We start from the raw sequence: 8,975 nt of genomic DNA on the forward strand, positions 1-8,975 counted from the left end.
TGGACAGTTCATGCCATTCACATTCACAGTTATAATTACTAACTCTTTGTTGGCCTCCATGCTATCTTCCCTCTGGTATTTGAATCACTTCCTTGTAGTCTCTGGCAGAATTTTTTCCTTGATCTGATAATTCTAGAATTTGGAATCAACATTCCTCAGTCTTTGCATTTTAGAATCCCTCTCAGTGGGGCAGCTAGGCTGTGACGTGGGGAGAGAGCATCAGCCCTGAGTCTGGATGACCTGAGTTCAAATCTGGATTCAGACACTAAATAATTCACTAGCTTTGTAAGCTTGGGCAAGTCAATTAACCCAGTTGCCTTAAATAAATTAAAAAATTAAAAAAATGTTCTCTATCATAATGAGATCAATGGATTTTTTCTATGACTATTTTATTCTTAAGTTCTAGGATATCTTTAAGTTCTAAAACTTGAAGAATATATTTCAGGTTCTTTCAGGTCACATTTTGATTCTTAAATTATCTCTCCTTGATCTGTTCCATGCTAGATATTTTACCAATGAGATATCTGACATATTTTTTTTTGCTTTTTTCATTTTGTTTAACAGATTTTTGGTGTCTCATGAAGTCATTAGCTTCTACTAATTCCAATTTATTTTTCAGAGAGGTATTTTCTGGCTTTTAATATTTAAAATTTTCCTTCTGTTCAGTTCTTTTTTATAGGAGTTGTTACCTTGTTCCATTTGTCCAATTTTGCTTTTGAGGAATTTTCTTTTTGCATTTGTCTAATTGTATTTTTAAAGGATTTGTTTTCTTCTGAAATTTTTTATTCTAAGATGTTAACTTTCTCTTCCATGATGATCATTTTCCCATGCATATCTTTTCCCAGTTTTTTTTTTTCCATTTGGCTTTGAAATTTAGAAAAGATCAGAAAGAAGTCTTAATGGGCTAGAGACCAACTTTCCTCTGAAGCTTCACATTTATAGAATTCCTTCTGTCTTCCTTTTCTGAGCTAGTGGCCTTATATCCAAGGTAACATTCAATAGACCTTGCTTTGCACTGGCCTTTTTTCAGTTTGGCACATTAGTGTCCCCTGGCTTCTTTTGTTGGGGAGGGTTGGTTCACACACCTGCAATGTTGAGAATCCTGGAGGTCTGTTCACAGGAGTTAGGAATTCCAGGGGGACTGCTCAGTGAACCATCCACTAAGGAGCACCAGAAACTTTGTCTGCACTGTCTGCTTTGGAGGTGTCAGTGGTCCATTCGCTGGTGCTGGGGCTGGATCTGGGATGTTCTCACACCACCCATTCCCTTGGGTGAGGCTCAAGGCTGACAATCTCAGAGGCTTTCTCTGGATAGGCTTCTGGGGCTTGGGGAAAGGTGCATACACCTGAGAATTTTTCAGTGTATGTACTTGAGAAAGTCAGACTCTCCCACAAGAATGAAGGTTTGGGCCACCTAGACCACCTATAATGGTCAAATGAGTGTCTTGGACAACCCTGCTCGAGCTCTTCCAGTAGTCCTATCTTACATACCACTTCTGCATGTTCTTCTCTACTCTCTGTCCTGGCCATCTCCAAACTACCCCCTGACAGATCTTTAGGAAGATGTTCCCCTCTGTTTTTCTGTGGGTTCTGTCAATCTAAAATCTGTTAAGAGGTTTGGTTCTTGTCAGTTCTGAGGGAAAGTCAGAAGAGCTTAAAACATTGTCTGGTTTTCTTCACCATCTTGACGGGAAGCCCAATCTACTGATATTTTCAACAAAATAAATTATTAGAATGTATTAGTTATCTTGTATATATCTTTTGAACAAACGAATGTTTATTCTTAATTATTCCCCTTAGAACCTTTTTTAAGAAAAATATATGAATTATTACTTTGATAAATCAGGTTAGAATTTACCAGGAATCAACAATAATCACCTTTTTTCTAGTCCCAGGGCAACTCCTTGGTAAACTGTAACTACTCAAATTGAAAAAAAAAAATTTCAATTCAGTATGCAAATTGTTTTCAGTATCTTGAGATGTCAAGTTTAATAAAATGACATTAATTGAGTGTTTAATAATATGACATGAGGAGGATGTCAGGTTGTCTCGTGCTCTCAATGTCTCCTGGCAATATTTTCTAGGACAGAAATTAGAGAATATTTCAGATGTTCTGTACAAGAATGTTTTTTACCATGTTTAGCTTAGTTGTTATATGCTTATAGAAGGAAGAGGTCAGAGGGGCATGGAAGACACATCAGGTCACACAGTTTTCTTCTCACAGAGTTACAAGTTCCAGTTCACAACAGGAGTCTTCAATACCTTTCCTCACATAGACTCTATGGTTTTATTCACTAAGTCACTGTCCATTTATAGACAAGGAAACTGAAGCTCAGAAAAGCTTAGTGACTTCATTTTTCAAATAGTTGAGTGTAGTGCTTGTTCCACAAAATTCTTATAAATATGCCATCAAATAATGTATCTGAAGTGTTATGAAAACCTTACATTGCTAGATAATTTGTAGTCATTGTTAGTACTTTTAAGTTTTTATTATTTAACAGTACTTTTATGTATTTCGTAGGGCAAAGTACAGAAGGATGCATATGAGATTAATGATCTCATTGAATCACCTGACAGATCAAAAGAGGATTATTATTCAACTCCCTCAATTTCAAATCATATTAAGTTACTGATTGAACAACTGTGTTTTAATTGTAAAGGTAAGAACAAAATAGTAGCATTAAACAGAATGGAAAGATCTGTGTATACACAAAAAAATATATCACTGAAGTCCTACTGAATTGGCTCATGGTAGAGTAAAGTTGACTCTGAATTCTTGGAAGCTCTGACAGTCCTTGGCAAGCTGAAAAAGTTTATGTTGGCTGCAGGATGTGAATTATTCAGCCACAGAAATTCTCAAAGATAACCCATGATGTGTTTCAACTCCAAAGGAAGCAATGAGGATCTAGTGTGTTCCAAATACACAAAGTCCGGATATGGCACAGTCCTTGTCTTCCTTGAGTATGTAGTCCACCAGGGAGGTAATATTATGAGAGAGCTAATATTAAAAGTTAATATTAAAAAATACATAAATACTTGAGGAATACAATTATATTACTATGTGATGTACAAAATGGGAAAGAATATGGACTTTTAAGAATCAAGAGCCTGTTTGTGAGGGTAGGTCAGTTGAATTTTAAAAGGTGGGAATTAATTCAGGGGGTGTAGATCATGGGAGTACAGTGGAATGGAGTCAGCATTTCAGGCATTGGAATTTTGAACAAAATGATAACAAAATGACAATGATATTGTCAGGAAAATGACAAATCCAGCTTTATGGATAATCTTTAGCAATAAGAAGTATATATGGAAAGGTAAGGTATTGTAGTGGTCCTGGTTTTGTTTATACAGATGAATTATGCCAACTTGGAACTATTTTATGTATAAAATGCCTTACCTAGCAGCATTATAAAATGGTAGGATGGGGTATAAGAATTTTAGTTGGTTGTTAATTGAGAACCTTTGAAAAGAAGTTCAGGGGGAGATTAATAAAGATATTAGAAAGTGATCCCTTTCAAAAAAGAAAAACCTAAATAATAAAATATTTTACTAAAATGTCAAACGAAAATGTCAAAATCTGAAATTCTGCCTACTTTTTGCAATTCTTCTGTCAGATTGTCAGGTTAGTTACTAGACATATTATGAATACTAGGTTCAAGTTCTGACTTAGACCCTTATTAACCATGTGAATCTCAACAAACCCTCCTTCTTTTGCTTTGAATCTTTGAACATATGATTTCCCTCTTTATCACCTTCGCTGCCCACTTCATTTAGTGTTTGTTACTCCAGCAGTCCCATTCTTGCCTCCCATATCCTTAATTGCTTCAATTTTGCTACAAAATGAAATATATGAAAATTTGAGAGTGCCTGGGAGAAATCAGATTACAAAATCTGCTGAATCCTTAAAAGATATATAATTCTATATATATATTTCTTGGATTATGCCAAAATTTGGCTATGTATCCTTTTGCTTTATAAAGGTGGAATTTTGTAGAAGTTATTTTCCTTAATACTCAGAGGGTTTTTTAAAACTTTCCTCCAGTAGCTCAAGTATATTTTAGTTAAAGTTGCCAGAAGTCTAGACAGTGATAAATGAAGATGGAGGTTATTGTATGAATGTTTCATACAGTTTTACTTGGTAAGTCTGTAAGGAAGAAGTAGGATTTAAATATAATTATTTTGGGTAAAGCATTTTTTTATAATTATAAAATAATTCAGCATCCTTCCACATATGGACATTAAATGTGTATTCCATTGTATCAATCTCATTTATCTCTACCAGAATACACATTAGAATGTTTAGTTTTGACATATAAATTTTCTAGTATTATGAAGAATACTAGGGTTTCAAATAGTTGTGGGTTTTTTAGGGGTTTTGGGGGAAGGCAATGGGATTAAGTGGCTTACCCAAAGCCACATAGCTAGGTAATCATTAAGTGTTTGAAGTTGGATTTGAACTCAGGTACTCCTGACTCCAGGGCTTGTGAGCTATCCACTGTGCCACCTAACTGCCCCAGTTTTTTTTTTTTAATTAAGTAATGTGAAGGAAAAATATCTAGTAGACAGCCATGATGGTGGCATGAAGCTAGAAAGCTCCTGGAGCTTTTTCCAAAACAACTTTGAAAGAAGCCTCTAAACAGATAGAACCTACAAAACAATGAAATAACTTCTCAACAAGGTATCTTAGATGGTTGTGGCTAAGTCAGGGTAGCACAACATTAGCAATGTCTATATTAAGGTCTTATAGTGCTTCGAATATGATATTGTGGAAGGCAAAAAAGTAGCAAAACGATTTGGATTATAGCGACAAATCAACTACCCAGCAAAACTGAATATCCTTTTTTAGGGTAAAAGATGGATATTCAGTGAAATAGGGGACTTTGAATCCTTTCTAAAGTTGAACTTCAAGTATAAGACTCAGGTGTACTATAGAGACAGGAAGAGCAAATCATGTGGGACTTAATGATGTGGAACTGCTTGTATTTCTGCATTGGACAATGATACTGTTAACTCAAATGAACCTCAACTACATTTTTCCAATTTTAGAATTTTATTGCAACTCAGTTTTAGAATTTTAATAATTCAGTACAATATTTCATTAAAATTTTGCTTTTTTACCAGCATCTTCACCTGCATTACATGATATCTGAGCATAACTTTTAAAAATTAAAATGTTACTATTTCCTACTTTTTCCATGATACTCTAGTTAGAAAGATGCTAATGTTCCATAATATTTTTCCAGGCTGTTTTTGAACAGCATCACAATTGTTAAAAATTGGATGAAATACTGAATTTTTAAGACATATAATTTTATGACCTTTGTAAGATAAGAAAAAAGTTTTTATTGCACAACCTTAAAGTTTTAAAATGTTAAATGCCTAGAAATTTGTTAAAATTTGAGAGAATGGAATATGAATGAATATACATATGAAGTTTTCATACAAAATATTTAAGTACTTCCTATCAGAGAATGTCCCAAGACAGTTAAAATCATTTCTAAACTACAGTTAATGAATCAAAAAAATTTGTGGCACTTTAGAAGATATTTATTCTATTGCATATTTTGAACACTCAAAACAATCTATTCAACAGCAGGTTACTGGACGGAATAAAAAACCAATTTTCCCTAAAGTGTTAATATTTTGGATTAATGTGGGAACATGGATGTCTGATGAAAATTGTGTAATCCCAGGTACAGCATGGTAACTCTCTCCAAACCAATGCCACCACCCGCATGAGGAGGAGCTCCAAAACGGAAGGAATCGATATAAGCCTTTATTTTCTCCAGGTCGATTCCATAAAGCCCTCCTTGTTAGTAGTTGAGGATCATGAATTCTCTGAGCTCCAGAAAGAGTCTCTTCCCCTCTCATGAACATGTCATAAAAGTAGACTGTTTAGGATTTCTTGAGTCAGGCATAGTATAGAAAGGTCTCACAGCCAAAGGATATTTGTCAAGAATATAAAAATCAGTATCATACTTTTCTTTTACCAGACGACCCAAGAGTTTCTCACTTGGTGTACTCAAATCTTCATCTCCCATTTCTACTCCAGCTTCCCTGAGCAAAGCCAATGCTTCACGATATTCTAGTCTCAAAGTTGGCTCCAAAAATTTGAAAGGTTCACAAAGGTACTGCTTGCTTACTGTCTGAATTTCAGTTTGCAACCTTTCCTGAAGTCCTTTAAATATTAGTACCATGTGTCCACAATTTCATCTACTACTTCATGGTAATGGCAATTAAAAGCCATTTCAATGTCCAGACCAACAAATTCTGTCAGATGCCTATGTGTATTTGAGTCTTCAGCTCGGAATACTGGTCCAATACAGAAAACCTTTTCAAAATCAGCACAAATACACATCTGTTTATATAGCTGTGGGGACTGAGCCAGGTATGCATTGCTCTTAAAATATGATACAGTAAATACATTGGCTCCTCCTTCACTGGCAGCTGAAATGATCTTGGGGGTTTGGATTTCTACAAATCCTTTGTGAATTAGAGTTTAACGAAAGAGGTGGCAGATACCAGATTGAAGACGGAAGATTGCCTGACTAGTTGATATCCTAAGATCGATGACTCTATTATCTAGTCTTGTATCCTGATTAACAGTAGCTCTTCCATCCTCTTCTCCCTCCACTTCAGGTCGAACTGCATCATTCAGTTGTAAGCGTAGTGGGGGTTCAGCCAAACTAATCACATAGATCTTTTGAACATGAAGCTCAGCATCTTGTTGTGTACAGCTTCCAATTTTCTGATTCACTTTCCTCACAACACCTTCAACATCCACGATGCTCTCTTTGTTGATATTGGCAGCAAATTTTACCATTGGCTTGCTTGCATGGTCTTCCACAGCCACAAGAGCCTGGGCATTAAACTGCTGCTGACGTAGTACTAAGAAACATTGCTTCCCTTTAGCTCTGCTTGTGTGAATTCTGGCACAAACCCAAACTATTTCATCAGCATTTTGTACTGTCAGGTCTTTAACCCGAACTAAAATTATATCTGGTTTCTCTTGTAACTGTATCATTGAAGATATCCCGCCGCCTCCATGACCTCCCGCGGCTTCTCCTGACTCTGGCTGCTGGCGCTGGCCATCGCGAGGACCGGACCCTGGCGAGGGGGCCACGCTTCCTCCTAGGATTCCGCAACTAGAGGGCCGAGGCCTTCTCCCTCCCCTGGAACCTCAAACAGTAAGGCAGTTTGAAGGACATAAATAGAGTTGGAATAGGAGGGAGTTGAATACGAAGGTATAAGATATTTTTTAAAATGAAGTAAATGGGTAGAAAGGGCAAAGAAAGGTAGAATGGGCTAAGTTATTTCACATAAAAGAGGCAATAATATCTTTTGCAATGGGGTGTGTGTGAGCCTTACTCTCATCAGAAGTGACTCAGAGTGGATCAATTCTGTGTAGGTTATATATAGAAAAAAGAGAAGATCATGAGAGTGTAGTCACATACAACACACTGTTGAGGAAGGAAGGGGTGAAAGGAAAGAAAGAATAGAATGAACAGGGTTGGGGAATAGGATTTAGAGAAATATAGATAACAATAGCAAATGTAGGGAAAAATTGTTGAAAAATATTCTCTGTTGAACTTAAGATAAAGAATGCTATCTATCTGATGGTGTCTGAAAACAGACTGAAGCATACTATATATTTTTCTCATTTTATTTTTCTTGTGGTTCTGTCTGCTTGTGGAGGGGTATATGTTTATTTTTACATATGACTATTGTCATATAGCTATACATTTTTAACCTACACCAAGTAATTTACTTTCTCAATGGGGGAAAAGAATGGGAGGAAGGAAGAGAATTTGGAACTTGAGATTTTAGAAATAAATGTTGAAATTTACATTTCCATTTAGCTGGGGGGGATTTAAAAATAAAATAAATTTAGAAAAGCTATCTACTGTCAAAATAATATATTGTTCTATATCCTTTGGATTTATATTTTATCAGCACCTGAGTTTTTGAATTCCAAGACTATTGGTACTGTTCTGCAGATTTTAAAATGTTAATATTTTTATATCCTTGTGATTTTCTCTGTAGATTCCATTAAGCTTTTGCAAATTAAGGACATAATTCTTAAATATGAACGATCAGTAAACCTTAATAATGTACTTTGTATACTACTCACAGAAAAAAAGTTAAGAGTTTAGAAAAGACGGTTATCAGACTATAGGAAAGATTATCATAAACTAAAGCAATGAAATCCCAGCTATTCCAGCTAGAGAATCAAAAACGTGAACAAGACAGAGAACTCTGTAACATCAGGTATGGAATTCACAGGATTGAACAAATACTTGAAAACATTTCTTTAGTATTGAAACATTGTGACAGAAGATGTGAGGGTTAGGTAGGCAAAAGTGACACATCTTTAAAATAATAGTATAATGAACCCTATATAATCCTTTTTTTTTCCACTAGAGTATGATCTATCTTCCTGTTTGGAATAATTTTCAATGAGTGCCTGTTATTACTACATGACGTTACTTTTTGAACAATAGTTGTTTTTCACTCAAAAATGCATTTATTAGCAAGCTCTCTCCTATTCAATATCCCTATTAATATCAAGGACACTACCTCCCTCACATTCTCACATAACTGCAACCTTGATGATATCCTTAACTCCTCCATTTTACTCCTCATATTCAATCTGATGACAAATTCTCTCAGCTATGTCCATTTGTGTCTCAAAGCTCCACTGTCATTTAGACCATCAGCTGGTACAGGTCTTCAAATTTCTTTCTCTGGTTTAAGATCTTCCAAATACCAATCCATTCTTCACTCAGCTATCAAAGTGATTTTTTCACAGACTTATCTTATCCTGTCAGTTCTCCTGCTCAATAAACTGTAGTGGCTCCCTATCATGTGTAAGATCAAATAAAATCTTTTCATTCAAAACTTTTATATCCTGTCGCCTTCTTGCTTTCAAATTTTCTCATACTTTTCTCCTATCTTCCCACTCTAGAATCCAGCTGT

The 8,975-nt window shown here is 35.4% G+C and overlaps 1 pseudogene; it reads right to left on the reverse strand.

Annotated features, from left to right (window-relative positions):
• Positions 1-5,647: 5,647 nt before the first annotated feature.
• On the reverse strand, positions 5,648-7,091 carry LOC141495132 (aspartate--tRNA ligase, cytoplasmic pseudogene; annotated as a pseudogene).
• Between the last annotated feature and the right edge of the window lie 1,884 nt (positions 7,092-8,975).

The sequence above is a fragment of the Macrotis lagotis genome, chromosome 8, assembly GCF_037893015.1.
Source record: "Macrotis lagotis isolate mMagLag1 chromosome 8, bilby.v1.9.chrom.fasta, whole genome shotgun sequence".
Classification (NCBI taxonomy): domain Eukaryota; kingdom Metazoa; phylum Chordata; class Mammalia; order Peramelemorphia; family Peramelidae; genus Macrotis; species Macrotis lagotis.